General features: G+C 43.8%; 1 long non-coding RNA gene and 1 pseudogene across 4 annotated transcripts in view; one reads left to right on the forward strand and one right to left on the reverse strand.

Annotated features, from left to right (window-relative positions):
* Positions 1–14,699, reverse strand: part of LOC123384559 — a 37,312-nt gene extending 22,613 nt beyond the window's left edge. The window contains exon 1 of one of the 4 annotated variants that reach the window (XR_006595836.1): positions 14,260–14,699. This is a non-coding gene — a long non-coding RNA (uncharacterized LOC123384559). The remainder of the gene's footprint in view (positions 1–14,259) is intronic. The other 3 variants (XR_006595838.1, XR_006595837.1, XR_006595835.1) reach the window with 3 other exon arrangements.
* An 8,497-nt stretch (positions 14,700–23,196) lies between these two features.
* Positions 23,197–24,201, forward strand: LOC111559719 (annotated as a pseudogene).
* The last annotated feature ends 996 nt before the right edge of the window (positions 24,202–25,197 follow it).

Raw genomic sequence — 25,197 nt, forward strand, 5'->3', positions numbered from 1 at the left:
TCAGAGACAGAGAATGGGATGGGAGAAGAAGGAAGGAGGGCAGGAAGAGGGGGGAAGGAGGGAGGAAGAGGAGGAGGGGAGAACAAAGGGAGAACGATAAAGGAAGGAAAAAAGAACGATAGGAAGTGACACGTTCAAGAAGATGCTGTAGTGTTAACAGGTGACAAAAGGTCCAACTTTACCAAATCCTCAAATTCAGTCTTCTGGAACAATGAGAACAGATTCTGAATTCTAAACGGTGGCAAAGGAGACCATGCAAAGTCTTCCAGACACAGTTAGTGAGGGAATGAGAAAAATCTAATAAATGATTTCAAACCTCTAACTCCAGACAAATTATATTCCAGAGTCTAAAAAGAATGTGAAGATATATCCTCAGGGCCACTGAAAGTAACTTTGAGTAATCATGGAGAATGAGCAAGATGCCAGGAATCTTGGGAAATGTTCTATTTTGCAATACGTTGTTGGGGGAAAAAATAGACCCTGAAAATTAAAGATCCATAAGCAGGATGTGATTCTCATCAAGTCCAAAAGGATTATGTGTGGTCAGAACATAATATTAAAAAAGTTTTTTTAAACGTTTTTTTCATTTTTGAGAGACAGAGTACAAGCGGAGAAGGGGAGAGAGAAGGAGACACAATCCAAAGCAGGCTCCAGGCTCTGAGCCGTCAGCACACAGCTCAACACAGGGCTCGAACTCACAAACCGTGAGATCATGACCTGAGCCGAGGTCGGATGCTTAACCGACTGAGCCACCCAGGCAACCCACATTTTTTTTTTAAATGAAGGCTGTTGTCAAATTAGAGTCTTCCAAAAGTGAATGATCATTATGACAAGAAGTGACAACCGTGCCATACGAGGAAAGTTAAAAGTAGCATATAGCACAGAAATCATAGATGAATAAGAAAGCTAACAAAGATTTCAAATGTGATCATGTACAAGGAGCTGTGGAATCATTTTATGTTTCCTTAGAAAACATAATTAGAACCAACAGTAAACATTTTAAGTAGGTGGATTTTTTCCCTTCACATGTAAAAGTATTTTCTGTCCATTCATTCATTCATTTGACAAGTATTTATTGAGCACATACTTTGTGCCAGATTCCGTGCTAAGCACTGATGATACATGAAAAATGGAAAATATTAAAATATTTTGAAAACATTGTATTATCCTTTTCAAGAAAAAAATAGGTAGTTCCTATCTTCATTGGACTTAGAGTCTTCTGGAGGAAAACCCACAATAAGCAAAATCAACAGTAAGGAACTTACAGATCACAGCAAATGCAGATCATAGCAAAAGCCAGGAAGGAAGAATAAGGAATGAATAGGGAGTAACAGAGAGTACTTACATGAAAGATGGTTTTAGGGAAAGCTCCTCTGGGGAGGTGACATCTGTGCTGAGACCCCTATGACAAGGGTAGTGTTCTGTGAACACTTTGGGGCAGACAGAACAGTGGGTACAAAGGCCCTAAGACTGGAAAGACCTTGACTCATTCCCAGAATTGAAGGGAGCCTGGATGGGAAATGTGGTGCTCAGGAGAGAGGAAAACAGGAAATTGTGAGGTAAGGCTAAAGAGAGCGACAGCCATCAGAGAATAAGATTCCATCTTAAGGAATTTAAAATGTATTCAAAGACGTAAGGGAAGCCACTGAAAGTTTTGAGCAGGAAAGTCACATGATCTGACTGATGTATGTGTTCTTATGCATACACATTGCACATTATTCCAGCAGTTCTGTGTTTCATGAGTCAGCCCCAGGCCAGGGCAGAAGCAGAGAGAGCATCTAGGAGGCTACTGGAGCATTTAGATGAGGCAGCAATGTGAATTGAGGGTGTGGAGTCAGGTTGGGAAGAAGTTCATTCAAAAAATTTTGGAGGCACTGGAGACAGAATCTACTAATGAATTAAATATGGAGTTTGAAGACCAATGGCTAGAATAATCCAAAAATGGACTTGGGTGGCAGGCATTGAATGGCCATCAGAAAGGGTGCAAGATGGGACCTGTAAGTGGGCTGACAGGAAGGACTGGATACACTAAGGCTGCATTTGATTCGATGATGATAACAGAACTCCTAAAAACATGCAAAGGTATCTGTTTCCCCCTGCAAGTCTACCAAAAGCTCCAGAAAATGGGCGTTAGTTGCAACCAGTTAGAACTCTCCATCACAAGCACTAATAAATCATTTCTATGGGAACTTACAGTGCTCCCGGGAAAACCAATACGAATACCAGCAAAATGGAATGTAAGCTTTTACTGTACGTACATGTATATATGTATATGATATATGCTCATAGCTTATAAAACTGTAGACTTTTGCTCACAAGTTAAAATATAGAAGGCACCCATGCGTTCAATGCACATGATATACATCGATACGCACCAGAGACAAATACCACAAATGTTACCAAAGGCAGCACTACGTTCTCCTCTTGTTACAGCATCAGGAGAAATTCTCTCTTGAAAAGAGAGGTTTTGACATTTAATAGCTTTAGGAGTTTTTCATGTCAACATGGATCTCCAAAAATGGAACCTCTCATCCCTGTTTTTTTCCAAATAATCCCACCTTCCACCTATGAAAAATTCCTACCTTCAAGCGTCATAAATATTCGGGTACGAACAGCAGTGTCTGTGAGAATTCAATGGTGGCAAGGATGCTTTTCTAGAGAACATCAATCTTTACACAATAACCAGGACCAAACTACAGATAACTGTTGAGACTGGATCTGCCCCACGGTCAGCCACTTATGCTCCATCCAGTGGCCGGCAACAATGAGAGCATCAAGGTTTAAACTCCAAATCACAACTTGACCTCAGCCACACCACTCACGCCATCTATAGTTACGCCACCTAATGAATCACTAACTGAATTAAGTTTCTGTGGGAACCTCACCCCGGGTCCTTTCCTCAACATTAGATTCATTTAACGTTGACTTTTCTTTGTCGGAAGGGAAAAAAAACAAAAATAGAGGCGGAAAACACAAGCTGCAATGGGGGCCAGCAGGTGTGACTTTGCATGTTTCTGGTTGAGGGGTTCAGAGTGCAGTTTCAGTCCAACGGGGTGTTTTGTCTAACTGTCTGGGTTGTAATGCGTATGGTCCCACAAACAATTTGTCACACCACGGGAGTTGCATCTCTGGGGACAGAGATAGCTCGTACCGTGTGGCGAAAATGAGCTGCCCTTGTCAATTAGTTTTCTTGGTGGCAGGTACTTCCTTAGACAAGACGTCATGAACTCATCAGAATTGTATGTCTATTGAGTGCTGGGTGATAACCTCTATCAGACAAAGACATGCCTGTTAAAAACCACAAAGTATAAATGGTTAAAGAGCTTTCTTTCACACAGTAGCCACTTCTGGATGGTTCTTTGGAGAAAACAATGTTTGAAAAAGAAAGATTTTACTACCAGATGCAGGTTTTGGCATAGATATCCTTAATGATGTTAGGGTCGGTCTGAAAGTATCTACTTTTGATTTTGTTCCCATTCAACATTTGTTTCATCCAGCTGTACTGGTGAACCGTCTTCAGAGAAAAGTGCACAACGTAAAAGATAATGGAGTCCACCCGTTGAACAAAACGCGGCACAACAATGCAGTGTCAGTTAAGCACGCTCTCGTAGGAAGGATTCCGCCAAACCTGGAGCAGGCCTGTGGAGAGCTTCTCTTTTTGAAAATCATCCTACTGGCTTTCTGCTCATTTTTATCCACAAGAAAAAAATAATTATGAGCTTCTAAGTAATGAGAGCGAGAAACCCAGGCAAAAAATTTGGGCCTGCCAATGTAGGGAAGCAAGAGAACGCAGAAAAATGACTTGGAGAAGAGGGTGCTGGGACCAGAAAGAGAAGTCTGGAAACGTGGAGGGTCAGGTTGAGAGGCTTTTTTTTTTTTTTTTTTTAAATCAAGAAGAGATTCAGAGAATGCAAAAGGGAAAGAAAAACAGCCGGGTCCCTCTGGGAGCTCGCTTTTCCTGAGTCATAAAATCCTTCTGGTTTTCCTTGTCTGGAATCACTGTCCACAGTGCTAGAAACAAAGTGTTCTTATTTTCAGTTTTGAAAAGATAAACTGCAAAAACAATTTTAGGGTAGTTTTTGTACAGAGGAGAGAGATTTTTCTCTGCACCAAATTAATTAGGATATCAGGGAAGGGGATGAACTCTAGGGGAGGAAACCAGTGGTGAGGATTGTTCCCAAGGCTTTCGGTCATGGCTGTCATTCCACCAGCTTTCGTCTTCCCAGGGAAACGGTTAAGAATATGTTCACTTTTGGAGCACCTGGGTGACTCAGTCGGTTAAGTGTCCAACTTCGGCTCAGGTCATGATTTCACCGTTTTGTGAGTTCGAGCCCCGCATGGGTCTAGCTGCTGTCAGCACAGAGCCCACTTTGGATCCTTTGTGCTCCCCCTCTTTGCTCCTCCCCCAGCTGTGCTCGCTCTCTCTCAAAATAAATAAATAAAATTTTTAAAAAAAGAATATGTTCACTTTTGTCAATAATGTAATACACTTACCCTGGTCAGCATTTTGTAACATATATAATTGTTGAATCACTATGTTGTATGCTGTATGCTGAAACTCATTCATTCTAGGTCAACTATACCTCAACTAAATTTTTAAAAATCGAAAAAGAATTCAAAGAAGTATGCTTGCTTTAGAGTTGATTCGACTGAATGGATCTGTAGTGAATATTTATGACTGCTTTCCTGCAGATCCAGAGGACTACTTGGCCCAGGCAAATTTTCTAAGGCAAAGCCGGCACTTTGATCTTCCGGGGGCTCTGACATCTGTTCTTGTCGGCCCCACATTCCTATGCTCACAGCAAGGCTTGTAGCAAGACCACGGAACAGCAATCTGAGGCCCCAAAACTTGTCCAAATCTAACAGAGCTGATATTTACACTTACTGAGATAATAGCATCTCACTAATGCAAGTAAAGAGGTGATCAGCCCATTTGGATTATAAAATATTCTTGGGGCACCTGGGTGGCTCAGTCGGTTAAGCGTCCCACTCTTGGTTTCAGCTCAGGTCATGATCTCATGGTTCGTGGGTTCAAGCCCCATGTTGGGTTCTGTGCCGACAGCCTGCTTAGAGCCTGGAGCCTGCTTTGGATTCTGTGTCTTCCTCTCTCTCTCTGCCCCTCCCCCACTTGCACTCAGTCTCTCTCTAAATGTTAAAAAAATAATAAAATATTCTACGTGCTGTGGAACATTCTGTTTTAGACATGAATCCTACATTTCTCAGGCTTGCTGGCCCTTGGATACAGTATTACAGCCCAAGTTATGATGGCGCTTGGCCCCCACATGGGACTTTAGCTACCAGCTCCTCCAAAGTTCTCTCCGGTTAGCAAACTGGTGTCGGGGTAGTAGCATCTCATGGTGCCCTGTGAGAAGCCCACCCTCGGTCACTAGCTCATCTTAGGCGACTATGAGGTGCTGGTGCCCACTTTGAGAGCCCACTCTGAAAGGCCTGCCTTCCTCTGCAGAGCCCTCGGAATGCCAGAGCCAATCCATTGATCAGGGAGGCTAGTGTGACCCACACGCGATATCTGACAGCCTGGGGCCAGAAGCCACCTGCTGGACTCCAAGCCTCCAAGATCTTTCATGAGAAACAGCACCAGCGGCCGCTGTCCTGAGCTCCTGCATGCGGGGATGCTTTTGGAAGCACCAGGACCACAGCAAGTTACAGAGAGTGAAGACTGTTTGGGGGAGGTAGGGAGGCCTCCCCCCCAATGCAGTTGGGAGATATGGCTCCGTGCCTGTCTCAGTCACCCACAGGCTGGCTGACCCGTACTGGTCACCTTGCCTCTCTAGGCCTTGTCAATGAAACCAGAGTCTAACTGAGCAGGTACCTTAGGTCCCTTAGAACTCTACATGCTCTAACAATTTTCTACCTTTTGATGAGAAAGCTTTATACATGTGAGGAAGGGAATGACAATTTTCTAAATTTATACAGCTTAAAAAAAAAATCTTGGGGCGCCTGGGTGGCGCAGTCGGTTAAGCATCCGACTTCAGCCAGGTCACGATCTCGCGGTCCGTGGGTTCGAGCCCCGCATCGGGCTCTGGGCTGATGGCTCAGAGCCTGGAGCCTGCTTCCGATTCTGTGTCTCCCTCTCTCTCTGCCCCTTCCCCATTCATGCTCTGTCTCTCTCTGTCTCAAAAATAAATAAACGTTAAAAAAAAATTAAAAAAAAATCTTCTTAATGTTTATTTATTTTTGAAAGAGAGAGAAAGAGACAGAGCACAAGTAGGAGAGGAGCAGAGAGGGAGATACAGAGTCTGAAGCAGGCTCCAGGCTCTGAGCTGTCAGCACAGAGCCTGACATGGGACTGGAACCCATGAATCGTGAGACCATGACCGGAGTCAAAGTCCGGCTTAGAAGACTGAAGCACTCCTGCACAGCTTTTAAAATATACACAAAACCTCAAGAGGAATGAAACCATGACCACACAAAAACTTGTGCATGAATGATCATAGCAGCGTTCTTCATAAGAGCCAAAACAAGTGGAAACAACCCAAATGTCAACTGATGAATGTGTAAACAAAATACAACATATCCATTCAATGGAGTATCATTTGGCAGTGCAAAGTAATGAAGGGGGCGCATGGATGGCTCAATCAGTTAGGTGTCCAATTCTTGATTTCTGCACAGGTCATGATCCCAGGGTCATGGGACCGAGCCCCACATCGGGCTCTGTGCTCAGTATGGAGTCTGCTGAAGATTCTCTCTCTCTCTCTCAGTACCTTCAGAAGTACTGCAACATGAATGAGCATGGCTAAGTGAAAGAAGCCAGCACCCACACATGCACAAAAAAGCTAGAAACAAAAGGCCACATATTGTACAATTCCATTTATATAAAATGTCCGGAATAAGCAAAATCAAAGGAGACAAAGTGGGTTAGTGGTTGTCAGGGGGTGCCTGGAAGCGGAGCATGGGGAATAAAGGCTAACGTGTCAGGGATCCCTTTTGTTTAATTGTTTCCTACAAATATACCACATTTTGCCTATCATCAATTCAGGGACATTTGAGTTGTTTCTGCCTTGGGGCTATTACTAATAACACTGCTATTATCATTCATCTAAAAGTTTTTGTATGAACATACGTCTCCAATTCCTGGGTATATACCTATGAGTAAAATTTCTGAGTCATACGGTAACTTTATATTTAACTTTTTAAGGAACTGCCAAACTGTTTTCCATGGTGACTGTACCATTTTATATTCCTAGCAATACATGAAGGTTCCAGGCCAACATCCATGCCAAGTTACTTTCCATTAAAATTTCTTTATTGTAGTGTCTTAGTAGATGTGAAGTGGTATATCATGCAGTTTGATTTATTTATTTTTTTTTTTAATTTTTTTTTCAACGTTTATTTATTTTTGGGACAGAGAGAGACAGAGCATGAACGGTGGTGGGGCAGAGAGAGAGGAAGACACAGAATCGGAAACAGGCTCCAGGCTCCGAGCCATCAGCCCAGAGCCTGACGCAGGGCTCGAACTCACGGACCGCGAGATCGTGACCTGGCTGAAGTCGGACGCTTAACCGACTGCGCCACCCAGGCGCCCCTCATGCAGTTTGATTTAAATTTCCTTGATGACCAGTGATGTAGAGCATCTTTCCATGTGCTTATGGACCACCTGTATACTGGAGAAGCGTACACTCACATCTTTGCACGTCTTTAAATTGGGTTATTTTTCTCTTTGTTTTCCTTAAGGTTTTAAGTAATCTCTATACCCAATGTGGGGACTGAACTCACAACCCTGAGATCAAGAGTCACATGCTCCACCAACTGAGCTAGCCAGGCCCCCTTTCTCTTTATTGTTAAACTGTAAGAGCCTTTCATATGTTCTCAATATTGGACCCTTATCAGAGATAGGATTTGCAAATATTTTCTCCCATTTGGTAGGTTATCTTTTCACTTTCCTAATAATCTTTTTTATTTAATGTTTATTTTTGAGAGATAGACAGAGACAGAGACAGAGACTGAGTGGGAGAGGGGCAGAAAGAGGGAGACACAGAATCTGAAGCAGGCTCCAGGCTCTGAGTTGTCAGCACAAAGCCCAACGCAGGGCTCAAAACCACGGGCTGTGAGATCATGACCTGAGCCAAAGTCAGACACTTAACTGACTGAGCCACCCAGGCGCCCTATAATCTTCTGACATGCAGAAGTTTTTCATTTTGATGAAGTTCAATTTATCTTTTCTCCCTGGTTATTTGTGCTCTTGGTCTCATAGGGGAGAAACCATTGTCAAATCCAAGGTCACAAAATTTATACTTATGATTTCTTCTAAAAGTTTCATAGTTTCAGCTCTTCCATTTAGAGCTTTGATCTGTTTTGAATTGATTTCCATGTATGGTGTGAAGTAGGGTTCCAGATTCATTTGTTCGCATGTAGATAAGCAGTTATCCCAGCACCATCTGTTGAGAAAACTATTCTTTCCCCCATCGAATGATATTGACTATATGGCTGAAAATCAACTAGCCATAGATGTATGGGTCTATTCTCAACTCTCGGTTCTATTCCATTGGCCCATATGCCTATCCTATGCCAGTACTATACTCTCTTGCTTCCTGCAGCTTTGTAGTGGATTTTGAAATCAGGGTGTATGAGTCTCCAACTGTGTTCTTTTTCAAGATTGTTTTAGCTATTCTGTGTTAAAAAATTTCAATACATCTTCCATCCACATTGTGAAACTGTTCTCTTTCTGAAAGGTGCCCCACAGAGAGAAGTAAAAAGAGCAAACAATGTTTTAATACCTTTACCTTTAGGCTCTCACTTGTCTCATTTGGCTATACTACTTGGTCTTAAAATGCAAAGGGATCTTTCTCTTTCTCCACATTTCACTTCATTATCCCCATGGACTTGTACAATATTTCTCTATTTGTAAAACCCAGAATCCACATCCATATAAACATGGTAAAAGTTACCTATGGTCCCTTTCTGCCAATGTCCTGCTTCCTGGGCAAATTGTGTGAGGATTCCAAAGGGTTGGAATCCCTTAGAGTCTTATATTTCTCATAAAGAACAAGTTTAGGCCTTTGGCCAATTATTTCCATTGGATCAATGTCTATAAGAAGTTTAACTCTTTCTAGAGGATTAAAACAAACAGCAAACAACAGTTACAAAGTGAAAGCAAGTAAAAATTGGAGGGGTGTCTATTTTAAGAGTCAGAGGCAATGTACATTTCTGAAAATTAAATATCTGTTTCTTTTTATTTGAAATCAAACAGAAATAACGTTTTTCAACTATCCAGCCTTCACAGGTAACATGTTATATGGCCATAGACCCTGGAAACAAGTGGTGTGTTTGGCAAAATAGAAATGTGTGTTTTTCTCTGTGAACCGATCTTACAGTCTATACTCCTGCCCTTTTTGTTTCTGATAAAGATGTTCATCTACAGATAAATATATAAGTATAACAAGGGATTTCAAGAATGTTACGGAAAAGCAGTAGGTAGTTCGCTGATCTGCTATAGGGGCACACAAAGCACTGAGTGCTCTCTGAAAGTTATAAGTTTAACAGCTATATTGGGGGCAATAGAATTGGTTCTAAGGGGCTTTTCTGCTTTAATTGGCTTTTTTAGAACTTGCCGGAAGGCCCACAGAACAGCAGCCACACAAGAGCGGAGCAGAAGCCCGGGAAAACCTGCTGCTTCAACTGCTCCCTAAATCCTTCCATCCTTGAGTGCAGAACTCACCCCCACCCCATTAAAGGGAGAAATCAAGTTCTGGATGCAAGGCCTGTATTTATTGATTTTATTTATTTATTTTTATTTTACTTTATTTTTATTTTTTGAGAGAGAGAGAGAGAGCAGGGGTGGGGCAGAGAGAAAGGGAGAGAGAGAGAAGCCCAAGCAAGCTCTGCACTGTCAGCACGGAGCCTGACATGGAACCTGATCTCACAAACTAGGAAATCATGACCTGAGCCACAAAGTAAGAGTCAGATGCTCAACCAACTGAGCCACCCAGGCTCCCCACAAGGCCTGTATTTAAAGAGGCCCTGAGTTTGGGCAGCTGTGAATCCTTTATTCCTTTATCCTCCATAATAGAAAGAGCTCTCAAGAAATTCTCAGAGATGAGGGGCTCCTGGGTGGCTCAGTCTGGTTGAGTGTTGGACTCTTGGTTTCAGCTCAGGTCATGATCTCACGGTTTTGTGAGTTTGAGCCCCACATCAGGCTCTACGCTGACGGTGCAGAGCCTGCTTGGGATTCTCTTTCTCTCCTTCTCTCTACCCCTCCCTCACTCACGCTATCTCTGTCTCTCTCAAAATAAACTTAAAAAAATTAAAAAAAGAAATTCTCAGAAATGAAAATCACTTTAGCTGAGGAACTTCAGTTGGGAGAGACGGGATGTATTCAGTTTAAAACAGAAAACATTATGAGAGACCACAAATCTGTAAACCCATAACCTCATGGGACAATTGCACGGGATAAAACATAGCACAGCCTTAGTTTATAAATATATGCTTCAAATACCAAGTCAAGTGCAAACAGACTAGCATGAGCTGGGGGAATTTAATATTATTACCTAATCCTTAAGAGTAAAAAAAAATAGGTAAAGTGTTGTCGTTGCTACCCCAGTTGTAAGGTTAGGACAGATTTAGAGGGAAAAAGGTGTATTTTTAGATTGTTTCATAGGATATCCAATATATGGCAAACATTGGGATCAGATTTGATGACAATAATACTGGCCACGAGAGAGCAGCAGATGGTGTGATGCTAAACATGTTTTGGGTGTGTCTCATTATTAACATATTCTGGAATAGCAAAGAGAGGTCAGTAGAGGTACTGACCACTACTATTTCATAGTAGCTTGTAGACCTTGGTTTGCTGCTCTGTGGCCATTTAAACTCTTCAGCTTGAAATTTTTTAAGGTCCTTTTTCGTCCTTCCAACTTTGACCATATCACACTTGCAAGTGTAGGGGTTGAGCTCTCTCAGAGATGGGAGCCCCTCCAGCCTTCCATCCTGATTGCCCATTGGCTGAAGACTGACACTCACCCAAGAAATTTTTCCTCAGGGGTTTGTCTTTCTGAATTCTTTCGAAAACCACACTCCTAGAAACAAAGTCAAAGGAGACCAGAAAAACCAGCCTGCTTGGGAATGACCTTCAACTGTGGATGGCAATCACTACAGGGCCCAAAATAGCATATTATTCTTCATCTCCACAGGAAAATGTCAGACTGAAATGCGCTAACACCGTAGGAAGTTTTTACATTAAACATAAACCAAAAGCTTCCTAACAACCACCACAGGTTTGCTCTGATGTCACACAGAGAAGGTTCTAGAACTTCTCTTCAAACCACTGACACATGATGATGGGGTCTGTGAGGTTTATAGAGGCCTGTTAAATCACATGGAAGGCCTAGAACTGTGCTGTCCCGTATAGTTGCCATTCCACATGTGGCTGTGGAACCCTTCAAATGTGGCCAGGGTGACGGAAGCATTGGGTTTTCCGTTATACATCACTTCAATTAATTTAAATTCTTTTTTAGATTTTTCAATATTTATTTTTGAGAGAGACAGAGCGTGTGTGGGAGAGGGGCAGAGAGAGAAGGAGACACAGAATCCAAATCAGGCTCCAGGCTCTGAGCTGTCATCACAGAGCCCGGCAAGGGGCTCGAACCCATGAACTGTGAGATCATGACCTGAGCCAAAGCCGGATACTTAACCGGCTGAGTCACCCAGGTGCCCTGAGGGAAAAAGTGTTACATTCTTATTGGACAGTGCTAGTCTATAGGACAAGTGAAGATCTACAAATGCAGGAACAGCAAAGCTGCGGCAGGCCCAGATGGGAGAAGTGTTTGGGGCAGGAGTTAGAGAGCCCATTATTTCTTTGGGTTTTGTCCAAGGGCCTAATTTCTTTCCAACAACTGTGAAAACTGAAGATGTTTAACGTTTGAATTTTTTATTGTGCAACAATGTGTAAAATGTTCATATTTTGCCAACTGGCCTTCCACCCCTGAAATAAATTCTTCAACTAGGGAACAGAATAACTTTCATGCACAAAGGTCTGGGGCAGCTTTGCTTATCCTGCAGGCCCAGAATCTTGGGCAAACTTGGAGTTACTGCCCTCGCTAGTCCACAAGTCCATTCGGGCCAAGTGCTGTCTGCAGGCTGAATGAATAACCTCTGGTTTATACTGGCACTACAATTTTTCAAGTGTAGATGTAGCCGTGATTAATGAAATGTAAGTTCATTTTAACGTGTTACTGATTTCGGAGTAGTTCAGCGGTCATTGTGTATTTTCCCAATCAAAAGAATCTCACAGCCAGCTGCTCACACCTGGGGCCCGAGGAGCGTTGGGTCTTTGCTAGCTCATTTGGTGTGCTCGTGCAAATTAGAGCAAGGCACGCCAGGGGCTTCAGCCCTGACGCATCCCCACGGTCTGACCTGCAGGGCAGCTCGCTGCAGCCCTGATACATTTTACATTCAAAAGTTCTTTACATTTGAAAAGGCTTCACTATATCCTGAAGAATACCCAACAACTAGCAAATAAGAAACGGATGCTCCCTCTCCACCCACCCTCACCATTGTCCAGGGCCAGAGCTCACGCTTTTGCCCTGGAGGCTGGTGACGTATGCTCCCGCGGGTCTTGTCCAGGTCCCAGGGCTTCGGTGGGCGCACCATTGGCACTCACACCGTCCGTCCCCATGGGCACCACAGTTCCGTTGCCCGAAACGTTCTGCAAGGAGCAAAGTTGGAAGGAAATTGGACTCAGGGTCCTTTGACCTTTGACCTAGGAATTCACAGAGGAATTTTAAAAGTTGCTATTTCTTCAGAATGCATTAGAATTATTTAAATTTAGACCAGGGCTTTTTTTTTTTAATGTTTATTTATTTTTGAGAGAGCGCAAGCAGGGGAGGGGCAGAGAGAGGGGTACAAAGGATCTGAAGCAGACTTGTCCGAACAGCAGTGAGCCCGATGCGGGGCTCGAACTCATGAACTGTGAGATCACGACCTGAGTCAAAGTCGGATGCTCAGGCGACTGAGCCACCCAGGTGCCCCTAGACCAGGGCGTATTAACCTTACCATTATTGACATTTTGGTAATTCTTTGCTGTGGGGCTGTCCTGTGCATTATAGGATCCCTGGCAGAATGTCTGGTCTCAACCCATCAGATGCCAGTAGCACCCCCCTCCCAGTTGTGAATCAAAACTGTTTCCAGACATGGCCAAATGTCCCCTCGAGGGTGAACTTGCCCCCGTGGAGAACCACTGATTTAGAATATCAGAATCACTTTACATATGACTGCTGCAAGCATGCGGACTTTGCCATCTGACATACCTGACTTCAAATTCCGACCCACACGTTACTAGCTGTGTGACCTGGACCAGGTTGCTTAACATCTCTGTACCTCGATGCCATCACCTGTAAGATGGGGCAGTACTATGCTGTCTGCATAGGTAGGCTGAGAGGATTAATGAGCTAAAGCTCCTAACAGATGGTCAATAAAGAGCAGCTACTGCACTCCAAAGCCCCCCTTTGCACTGGCCGAACACCAGATATCTGTGGATTTACCCAACATCAAGCCTATTTCCGGTGTCTGTGTTAGTGTAGCAACGAAGCACCAGACTCTCAAGTCAGGATACTAGGGTTTGAAAGGGCGGGCCTACGCCTGCCGACTCCATCTTGTTCTGTGTCCTTCACCTTGACCACGCCTCCTCCCCTTGAGTAACCTCCCGCTCACCCGTTCAAACTTCCCGATCAAAACACGCCCGGCGACCTGCGTAACAGGACTCCGACCCTTCCCCAGACAATCGGCTGAGGCCACAGCCATTACCTCACCAACTGCCCCTAGGCCCCAATAAAACCTTTGTCCTTTTGAAACTCGCTCTCTCTCTCCCCGGTATCTCACCGCTGCCTCGGTGCAGGTAGGGGATTGAGCTCGAGCTAGCTCGAATAAAGGCTCTTTTGCTTTTGCGTCGGACTCAGCTCCCTGGTGGTCTTTGGGGATCACGAATTCTGGGCATAACAAGTTCACACTCCAGTTGCAATCTGGAATGAGTCACTTAACCTCTGAAGCCACAGTTTTCAAAAGAGAGAATCATTCTCCCTCATGAGGTTGCGAGAGGACAAAGTCACACGTTCAGAGGCTGAGCGTATTAATCGCCGTCAGGTGCTGCTAGCCTGCACCCGACTACTGGCAAAAACAAAGGAAGATGTTTTATAAAATTGCAACGAAATCACAGTCTTTCTCAACCTCCCTCCTCTGCTGCTGCCCCACCCCACGCCACCCGACCCCGCCCTGGGGAAATCCTCTGGAACCCCAAAGCCCTCACACCTCATTTTGGGATCACATCAGTTCCTCATGGGTACCTCTTGGAAACAACCTTCTCGTTTCTGGAAGTTCTCCTCCGTCTCCGCTGCCTGAGCTGTTCCCAGGCCCACTCTGAGGACCCCCAGGCTCGTGCGGTGGGGAAGCCCGATTTCCTAACGCTGCAGTCTGCCCCGCGACTCCAGGGTCTCTGCCGTTTCAGTGACCCCACCTGTGAAATTGGAGCAAGGCGAGCATCCGTCCCTCCAGGAAGCTTTGAGTCACTTGGGACTGCAGGTGATACTTATTTGTACTCCGCTGGGCATTTCTCTAATCATTGTAATTCCACCGCGCTTTATTTATTTTTTAATGTTTTATCAACTTTTGAGAGAAAGAGCACGAACAGGGGAGGAGCTGAAGCCGGCTCTGCGCTGACAGTAGCAAACTCAGTGCTGGGCTTGAACTCACAACTGTGAGCTTATGACGTGAGCCGAAGTCAGACATTAAACCGACTGAGCCACCCAGGTGCCCCTAATTCTACCTCACTTTAAAATAAACGGGCTTCAGGGCGCCCGGGGGGTTCAGTCGGTTAAGCATCAGACTTCGGCTCAGGTCATGATCTCACGGTCCGTGAGTTCGGGCCCCGCGTCGGGCTCTGGGCTGATGGCTCAGAGCCTGGAGCCTGCTTCTGATTCTGTGTCTCCCTCTCTCTCTGCCCCTCCCCCACTCATGTTCTGTCTCTCAGAAATAAATAAGCATTAAAAATTTTTTTTAAATAAACACGCTTCTTTTTCTTTTAAATTTTTTTAATGCTTATTTATTTTTGAGACAGACACAGAGCATGAACGGTGGGAAGGTCAGAGAGAGAGGGGGAGACACAGAATCCGAAGCAGGCTCCAGGCTCTGAGCTGTGGGCACACAGCCCGACGCAAGGCTCAAACTCACAGACCTTGAGATCACAACCTCAGCCAAAGTCGAAGGCTCAACTGACTGAGCCACCCAAGCACCCCAACCTTCTTTTTCTAAACCATGAACTCCCTTAGGTCAAGGATTCTAACCTATAGATGTGTATATCCCATGTCATAATTCTTGCCACAAGGCAAATCCTCAAGGAACATGTTTTGAACAAATGAGTTGGGGAGTGTGGGGCATGCGATCACTTGGAAAGCTCTAAGTGTGACAGGGTGGGGTTTCTTCCCTCCTCATTCTCCTCTTGCCTCCACTCCCATTCTCTGCTGGGAAAATATCTTTTGTAAGAAGATGCAGAGAATGAAACTCTGTTCATGTAATAACTCATGGATACTGTGCAGCAAAGAAGCTAATATTTGCACAATAAACATGATTTGATCGGGGTGGGGGGCGGGATCTGGTTTCTCTGGGAAGAACCTAATGTATCTGCTGCTGCCCCTTTGGGCTGAATATATGTGACTCAGGACAGAGGGCCCTGGGAAGGGTGGGTCCAAAAGGCAGAGGGGACTGTGGGGTGATAGGGCCACAGGGAGACGGGAAATCCCAGGTATCCTCCAGGATGGACTTCGATATGGGCTGGCAGGCAGCACCCTGATGGGAAAGGAAACCAGTATCTGACACCATCCCCTAGGCTCTGTGAGTCTTCATGCATAAGCACCTAAAAGTAAGATTTTTCTTTCTAGAAATCACCAAGCCTGAAGCTTACCACCGTCACTTAAATAACCAAATAACCTGACATGAGTAAGAGATTGCAGTCAGAAAACAAAGTTGGTATTGTGGTTTATCTGCTGTGGTTCAGAACCGCCAGGGTGTCCTTTTGGGTTATATTTACAGAGTGATGGTTTTGTTGATATCTCCAATCCACAAGACCACAGTCACAGCCCTCTTGCCACAATTTATACCCAAGTCAAAACGTAGATGCCTAGTCCCAGTCTCCTTCCTCCCCACTTGCAAAAATGAGAAAGTTTGTAATTTTACTGGAGGTCAGGTAGATGAACCAAAAAGTTTCATGGCATCGTGGCAAGGACGGTGGGGTAAGAAACAAGTCCTCAGTGAACTCTGCCAAGAATTTGTAGTGTGACCTTCCTAACGTCACAACTCTTCCAGACTTCAATTTTCTAAACACGTTCAATAGAGCTATTATTACTTATATGGAGTTCACAGGGATGTTATAAACTGTTAGATTCAAAAACATATCAAATGGTTAGGTGCTATGCACTTTCAAGATACTTCTACCAGTTTGGTAAATAACTAATGTGTGAAGGCTCCTATTCATTCTGTGGGCTATATATTAAGTGCTTAATTACAGCAGTTGCTAAAGTATTGGTGGAGAGCCAACGGTGGGGGGGGGGGGAGCGTCATGGGGGTGGGCAAGAGGAAGGAATATGAATATGAGAATGAGATGTTCCTTTGCTTCAAGGATCCCCTCTCCCAGGAGAGACAGAAGCGCTAAGTTTCAGGCAGAATGAGTCGAACACCAAAGCAAACAGACGAAGTGCTTCTGGAGGGAGCACCCTTCTTCTCCCACGCGTATGGCTGCCATTCCCACGCCAGCAGATACCGAACTCTTAGGAAGCCAGTGGAGGTACATGGATTTGGGAGAGTAAACTATTCACTACAGTTCTTCTTTTGATGTAAGTTGTATCCAGAGTTAGACTAGTTAAGCAAGATGGTTTTGCAGCTATACAGAGAAACTTACGGTCAGTAGGTCTGATTCAGAAAAAAAAAACCCAAAACCCATTTCTTCTCAAGCAGAGATGAAAGTGATCAGCAACAAGCCCATCAGGGATGCACGAGGCACTATCTACCTGGTGGCTTGCAGCAACATTTTTGCAGGATGGACTCAGGCACCTGTGTGAACAACAACAACAACAACAACAACAAAATACAGAATGTGTTCAAAGACTGGGAAACCAGAGGGAACAAAGAAAGGCCATTTGGGAAAAGTGCTGCAGGTCTTTGCGAAATAGTCTCAGCTCTCCTTGGAGGCTCATGGAAGATGGTAGACAAGGTGAATCTGGTCTTCTCCACTGCCTAGCACTCGCTGGGCCTCAACAGCATCTGCAGTCCTTGGGACTAACCCAAAGCCTCAGTGGACGGAGTGGTGAAAGACCCCCCCCCCCCCCGCATCATCTGCCCACAAATACTTGTCACATCCCAGTCATTTCAGATCCAGGGCTCCTCACCATCTCCCAGTGATCAAAAGATGACTCCAAGCTCAGACATTTTGGTTGGGAACATCTGTTCCCTAACCTCCCTGAGTTTTCATTTGCTCCATTTCAACTTGTAATTTTGATCTGGTCTCTGAAGCTTGCCCTAAAGCTCCCTCTTGGGTGTGCTCAGGACCATTTATAGATGGAAGTCCTGTGCAGCTCTTGATTGTCTGTCAGGCAAGCTCTTAGCAGGGACTGATAGGTCATAAATGTCTGCTGTGGGAATAAAGCTTAACACATATGTTGTCCTTTCCAGCATTCCTTCAGTTATTTTCAGGGAACACCCTTTTGTTCTAAAGTAGTACATCAGCTGGGACCCAGCCTTCCACACTGCTTTAGAAGCATGCCCTTTGGGTCTATGTCATTCTCTTCCTCCTTCTCATGTACATTGCCTATTCCGCAGTCCTTGTCTCTAGAATAGCATCTAGAAAACTGGTAGTGGTTGCACATGCACACCAAAACCCCAGGCTTTTAATTCAGATTGAAAGGAAGAGCCTCATTGTTTGCTGTATTAGATTCCTATGCCTACTCTAACAAATTATCACACACTTGGTGGCCGAAAGGTCAGAATCTACAATCAGGTTACTGAGCCAAAATCAAAGTATTAAGAGGGCTGCACACCCTTTGAAGGCTCAAGGGGAGAATCATTTCCCTGTCTTCTCCAGCTTTTAGAACTGTGTTCCTTGCATTCCCTGGCTTTGGGCTCCTTACTCCATCTTCAAAGCCAGTAGTGTAACGTCATTGTTCAATGCCCTGTTTCCTTCTTCTGAGTCAAATCTTTCACTTCCCTCTTACAAGGACACTTGTGATTTCATTTAAGGGCCACCTACTTTGGCCCCTGGCTGTTCCCTCCTCTTCCCACCTCTTCACCAGCACATTCAAGGGCTCACATTCACATGTGGACACGGACCCATGCCTCCCTCCTAAGCTCCATCCTCCCTCCCCTATAAAGAGCTGCCCCTCGGCCACCCTCAGGCCTAGGGTTAGTGTGGGGAAGTAGGTTTTACTTCCATAAATGGGTTAGAAAAATCTTAGGGCGGAAAGCTGCCAACACAGGGCAAAAACGTTAGCGAGATAGTGTAATGGAATCACGAGTAACTCGTTACATCACCGGCAGGAAGTTACTTTCCATCTGATGCCAATATCACAAACTCCACTTGCCCCCCAGACCCTTAGCTTCTTACACACACAAGTTAATGATTACTATCTGGTTGTTTTCTCCACGTTCACGTGTGTAAGATCTTGTTTTCTTTACGTTCACCACACGGGTAATATCTTGTGAGCTCAATAAATACGGAGACGAAACTGCTGTTTGGGGCTCTTGTCTCCTCCTGGACATTAGTCTCTCTCATTTTCATTTCTTTTTTTTTTTATTTTTATTTTTAATGTTTATTTATTCTTGAGACAGAGACAGAGCGTGAACAGGGGAGGGGCAGAGAGAGAGGGAGACACAGAATCCGAAACAGGCTCCAGGCTCCAAGCTGTCAACACAGAGCCCGACATGGGGCTAGAACCCACGAACTGTGAGATCGTGACCTGAGCCAAAGTCGGACGCCTAACCAACTGAGCCACCCAGGCGCCCCTCTCATTCTCATTTCTGCGTCCACTCTCTTGCTGGACAAGAGAGAACTTCAGACTCACAGTCTGCGACAGGTTAGTTAATCAGCAGCACTACTTGACAGGCAGACTAGAGAAAGGACTCCCTGATTCTCTGGTGAAGAGCTACTTTTAGTTGGGTTTTAAAATTGTCCACTCTGGCACACCTGGGTGGCTCAGTTGGTTGAGCGTCTCTTGATCTAGGCTCAGGTCATGATCTCACCAATGAGCCCCACGTTGGGCTCTGTGCTGATAACGTGGACCCTTCTTGGGATTCTCTCCCTTTCTCTCTCTCTCTCCCTCCCTCTCTCTCTCTCTCTCTCTTACTCTCTCTTTACCTCCCCTGCTCACATGCTGACCCTCTCTTTCTCTCTCAAAATAGACATTTCAAAAATTGTCCACTCTACTGGGGACCTATATTTTCGGTTAAATGGTAAAATACCATTAAAATGTTTGAGAAGTATCAAATTGCCATAGAAAGTACTGAAAATTTACTCTTACTTTCTGTATTTAGTTCACCATGGACCAGTAGTACACAGGCCATACTTTGTGTACCACTAACTAGAAGATGAATGTGGGTGAACCAGTGTTCTGTGCTGTAACGGCAGGTATTTATTATTTGGTGTTTCCAGGGGACAAGAGTCTGTGCATGGCTTAGCTTGGTCTTCAGCTCAGGCTCTCACCAGGCTGTAATCAAGATGTCAACCAGGGCTGGGAGACTCATCTGAGGCTCAGGGTCCTCTTCCAAGCTCACTGGTTGGTGGCAGAATTCAGTTCTGTGAGGCTGCAGAACTAATGGCAACTTGCTTCTTCAAGGCCAGGAGGAAAATTTCTCATTAGGAAGGGCTCAGTCTCCTTTTTAAGGGATTTTCACCTGATTAGGTCAGACCCACCCAGGACAGTCTCTCTCTTGATTGATAGGAATCTTGGGTACGGTCTTAGAATTCTTCCTACCACATTGGACTTAAAGTGGCACATCCTTTGTCTCTAGGACTCTTTCCCTCATGAAGAGAGGAAGTCCACAGTATGACCCTCAAAAGCTCAGGGCCCAGGGCAGGGGCCCCCCCCATGACCCAGTTTCATAGGATTAGAATTGTGTCAGCAACCCCTTCAAAAGTCCAGATGCCAATGCAGAAAGACACTCCTCCCAAGGACTATTTGGTTGCTTTCCTTTCAATATTTCTTGCTTCTCCATAATCACAGTAGTTGTTTATGGACAACACAGGATTTTTCACAGCTGTATGAAATCTGTATTTCATAATTCTGAAGTTGCCAATAGTTGGTTGCTTAGAGACTAACATTATCAATAAGAACTGCAGAGTTCTAATTCCATCTCTATCAGAGGCTGGGAATTCACTTGGGCTCCTTGTTTACATCACTGTGCCTTCCTAGAGATCACTGCAGGAGTAGCCTCTGAGCATCATTCTGATTCAATACATGGTAATATTGCTATACACACCATGGGTGTATGATGCAAAATGACTGGTTTATTAAACAGGCAGTTACACATTCAAGTGAATTTTGGCTTTCAATGTAATACTGTTAGAAGACCATACTCAGCGTGCTTGGGCGGCTCAGTTGGTTGGGCGTCTAGCTTCGGCTCAGGTTGTGATCTCATGGCTCATGAGTTTGAGCCCTGCGTTGGGCTCTATGCTGACAGCTCAGAGCCTGGAGCCTATTTTGGATTCTGTGTCTCCCTCTCTCTCTGTTCCTTCCCTCCTTGTGCTCTGTCTCTTTCTGTCTCAAAAATAAATAAACATTGGGGTGCCTGGGTGGCTCAGTCGGTTAAGCATCTGACTTCAGCTCAGGTCACGATCTTGCGGTCCATGAGTTCGAGCCCCGCGTCGGGCCCTGGGCTGATGGCTCGGAGCCTGGAGCCTGCTTCCAATTCTGTGTCTCCCTCTCTCTGCCCCTCCCCCATTCATGCTCTGTCTCTCTCTGTCTCAAAAATAAATAAACGTTAAAAAAAATTTTTTTTAAATAAACATTAAAAACTATTTTTTTTAATTATTAAAAAAAAAAGAAGATCATACTCTTACACTAATGAGGCTGCCATTGCACAAATCATTTTAGGAATTCCTCTTTGTGAAGAATCTCCAAAAGCCTGTGGCATACCCTATTTAATAATTCAGGGGTACCAAATCTTCATCCATTGATAGTGAATTTTATTTTGGGGAAGAACCATGTCATTTGGATCCAAAGGTCGTGACCAATTTGTCAGTGACCTGGCTAAATTATAAAAACAAGGTACATATAAAAGTCCTTTTTCCAAGTTGCTCAAACTGTTTGTCAATTCACTCCCAAAGTATTACGTGCAATGACCAAATTATTGTGACTAAGACCATAGCCCACCAAAGTGACTTTGAATAACTTATGACTATTTCTTTATAAATTATAAAGGGGCTATCACATACATATCTATGAAAGAGACAGTGGAAATATTGTGTAGGACTAATTGCCATTAAATTAAAGAAACTGAGGCTCACAAAATGTGTTTTCAAAAATCTCACAGCTGGTAAATGGTAGAACCAAGATTCAAGTTCAGATCCTCAAACCCCTAATCCAGAGATCTTACTATTAAACCAGCAAGGTAGTTATACAGTCTGTGTGTTCCCACTGTCCCTTACCATGCTCATGGCTGATCTTGCTAGTAGATGAAAGCACTCTTTCCTACTGAGCCAGATCCAGCTTTTTGGGGCACCAAACCAATGAATTGGTATTGATACTCAACTTATTTGTCTTTGTCCTTCTGCATTACATACCCTGTTGAAGAGGACAGCACTCATTTGAATGTACAGTTTCTGGTATGTTTGTTTAAAAATTAGCTACATAATATGCCGGTTAATGTCTTTGGCTCTTGGTATTTGTTTCAGGCCTTAAAACCTTATATTTCTCTCTAGAGACCCTCAAGAATTGCACCAGCCCACCAACACAAATGAACAGATCTATGAAAATCTTGTTTCCCCAAGTTGTCTATGTCTCCAGTTGGCTTACTAAAGAGCCACAGTCCAACGTGAAATCAATACCATCTGAAATGAAGCAACTTCCTGGCTTTCGACAATTTTAGGCTGTGTCTATTTCCATGTGTACCCATTTGTTTAAATTAGGTTGTTTTGTTTTTAAATTTGGGCTTAGTAAAGCAATCTGATAGCTTTGTTGATGGTCTTAGGTCTCAATTAATGCTGATTTGCCTTTTCCAACTGCCAACTAGTTATTGACTTTACGCTTTTAACAAATGAGAGTTTTTCAAAGGGTTCCTGGGGACTCCTGCATCAGAACCATCTGGAGGATTTTTTAGTACCCTAGATATTGTCTGGTGTCTGATGGCATTTCTTTTTAATTTTTTTTAACGTTTATTTATTTTTGAGACAGAGAGAGACAGAGCATGAACAGAGGAGGGTCAGAGAGAGGGAGACAAAGAATCTGAAACAGGCTCCAGGCTCTGAGCAGTCTCACGGACCGCGAGATCATGACCTGAGCCGAAGTTGGACGCTTAACCGACTGAGCCACCCAGGCGCCCCTCTGATGGCATTTCTTAGGAATATGAATTTTTAACAAGTTCCCTGGATGACTTAAGATTATTTAACAACCACTGCAATGTAGACAATTATGAAAGACTGATGCTCTTTCCAAGGGAAAATTTATATCTACATCTACATCTGTGTATTTAATTCTTTAAAGCTAGTGAATAGTGAAGAGCTGTGGACACAACGAAGGGTAAAAGAATTAAATTGCTCAGAATACGGGACACAGGGGAAAAAAGCATTGGAGAATTTGAAGATAGGTCAATATAAATGATCCAAAGAGAAGCACAGAGAAACTTTAAAAATATTAAAAACAAAAATATTAGAAACTCAGGGGACTATATCAAATAGTCTTACATGCATAGAATTGGAGTCCCAGAAAGCAAGGAGAGAGAAAACTGGGCAAAAGAAATATTTGAAGACAAAACAGTCAGGAATTTTCTAAACTGATAAAAGACATGAAACCGCATATGCAAGAAACTCACCAAACTGCAAACAGGATGAATAGAAAGAAGATTGCTCCCAGGCACATTATAGTCACTGAAAACCAAAGATAGAAGACAAATTCTTTAAAAATAGCCAGAGGGGAATCCAGGGTGGCAGTGCCGAAGCTGCTGCTCTTACTGTTGCTCCAAAGTGAGCTAAGGACCGAACCCCTCATCATGTTGAAGCCGAGCTGGGCCACTCAGGCCCTCAGGAAGCCTAAGGTCAGCAGCATGATTCAGACTATCATGTGGGCAGCCCAGACTATGTCCAGGTGCCCGGGAGGCCCCATCCTAAGTGAGTGAGGCATCTTCATCAACCAGTTCTGCAAGAAGTTCAACGAGAAAGCAAAGAGCATCAGGGCACCTGGGTGGCTGAGTCACTTAAAAATCTGACTTAGCTCAGGTCATGATCTCACAGCTTGTGGGTTCAAGCCCCACGCTGGGCTCTGTGCTGACAGCTCGGAGTCTGGAACTTGCTTCAGATTCTGTGTCTCCCTCTCTGCTCCTCCCCCACTCACACTGTGTCTCACTCTCCTTCAAAAATAAATAAACATTAAAAAAAAGAAGAAGAAGAAGACAAAGGACATCAAAGAAGGCATTCCTGGGGCACCTAAGTGGCTTAGTTGGTTGAGCATCGGACTTCGGCTCAGGTCATGATCTCACAGTTTGTGAGTTCAAGCCCTGCATCAGGCTCTGTGCTGTCAGCACAGATATTCTGTCTCCCTCTCTCTCTGCCCCTTCCCTGCTCATGCTCACTCTCTCTCTCTCTTTCTGAAAAACAAATAAACATTAAAAAAAGAAGAAGATATTCCTTTGCCCACCAAGAGTTTTGTGAAGCCTGACAGGACATGTGAAATCAAAATTGGATAACTCACTGTTTCCTATTTTCTGAAGGCAGCTGCTGGGATTGAGAAGGGGGGCCTGGCAGACAGGGAAGAAGGTGCCAGGCTTGGTGTATGTGTATGAGATCGCCTGAGTTAAAGCACAGGATGATGCCTTTGCCTTGCAGAATGTGCCCCTGTTGTCTATTGTTCACTGGCTCTTCCCATTCCCTGGGCCTTCGTGTGGCAAAGGACCTCAGTTCAGGAGAGTTGGCAGCTTTCCAGAAGAAGTGGGCCAGATTCCTGGCTGCTCAGAAAGCAGCAGATTTTGGCAGCCCAAGTGGAAGCTGCCAAGAAGTGACCCCTGCCCCTCATACTCCAGGATTTTGAAGGAAGAAGCTAGAAAGGAAGCCAGTTGGAAAAGCTGTGCCAAAGGGGAGGAAGGGAGGTAACACTGACCTGATTATTATTTCCCTGACTTTAAATTATATATTTTTACATGTATGGCAATATCAAGGGATCAGGCCTCTGTCACACCCCCTCCCCAAAAAAAGCCAGAGGAGAAAAAGAGACACTCTATTTGGGTGGGGGAATTGGGAGGAGAAACACAGATGACAACTGACTTACACACAGAAATAATAGAATCTGGAAGATAATGGAATACCACTGTTAAAGTGGCAAATGAAAAAAAATAACAAATAAAATGATTACAAATAACAAAAAAAGCAAATAATAAATAACAAAAAAAATTTTAATATCAACCTAGAATTATACATCCTATGAAAATATACTTCAGAAAAAGGGAAGAAATAAAGACATTTTCAAACAAACAAGATCTGACAGAATGTGTTATTAACAGATCTTACGTATTATAAATGGGCCATTTTGTTTACATCACTACAGTAACTAGAGATTTTTGTGAATTAAAGGGAAGTTATGCCAGATGGAAGCCTGAATCTACAGGAAGGAATGGAAAGTACTGGAAAAAAATAAATATGTGGGTAAATAGAAAAGACTATCTTTCATTTTTTGAATCTTTAAAAGATGTTTGAATGTTTAGATAAAAATAATAGCAAGCCTTGTGGGATTTATATGTAAAACACATAAAAAAATGGTGCTAAGGAACGAAGGGGTAAAATGGAATAAAAGTGTTTTAGTGGTATGACTTCATCCATGAAGTGCCATAATATTTATTTAATATAGACAAGGATATATTAAAGTTGCATATTGAGGTCACTAGAGCCACCATTCAAAAAATAATAAAGGCATAGCTAAGAGCTAGTAGAGGGGATAAAATATTATTATAAAAATAATAATCAGTCTAAGAGAAGGCAAGAAAGAAGAAATAAGGAATATG

Source organism: Felis catus, chromosome A3 (assembly GCF_018350175.1).
Source record: "Felis catus isolate Fca126 chromosome A3, F.catus_Fca126_mat1.0, whole genome shotgun sequence".
Lineage (NCBI taxonomy): Eukaryota > Metazoa > Chordata > Mammalia > Carnivora > Felidae > Felis > Felis catus.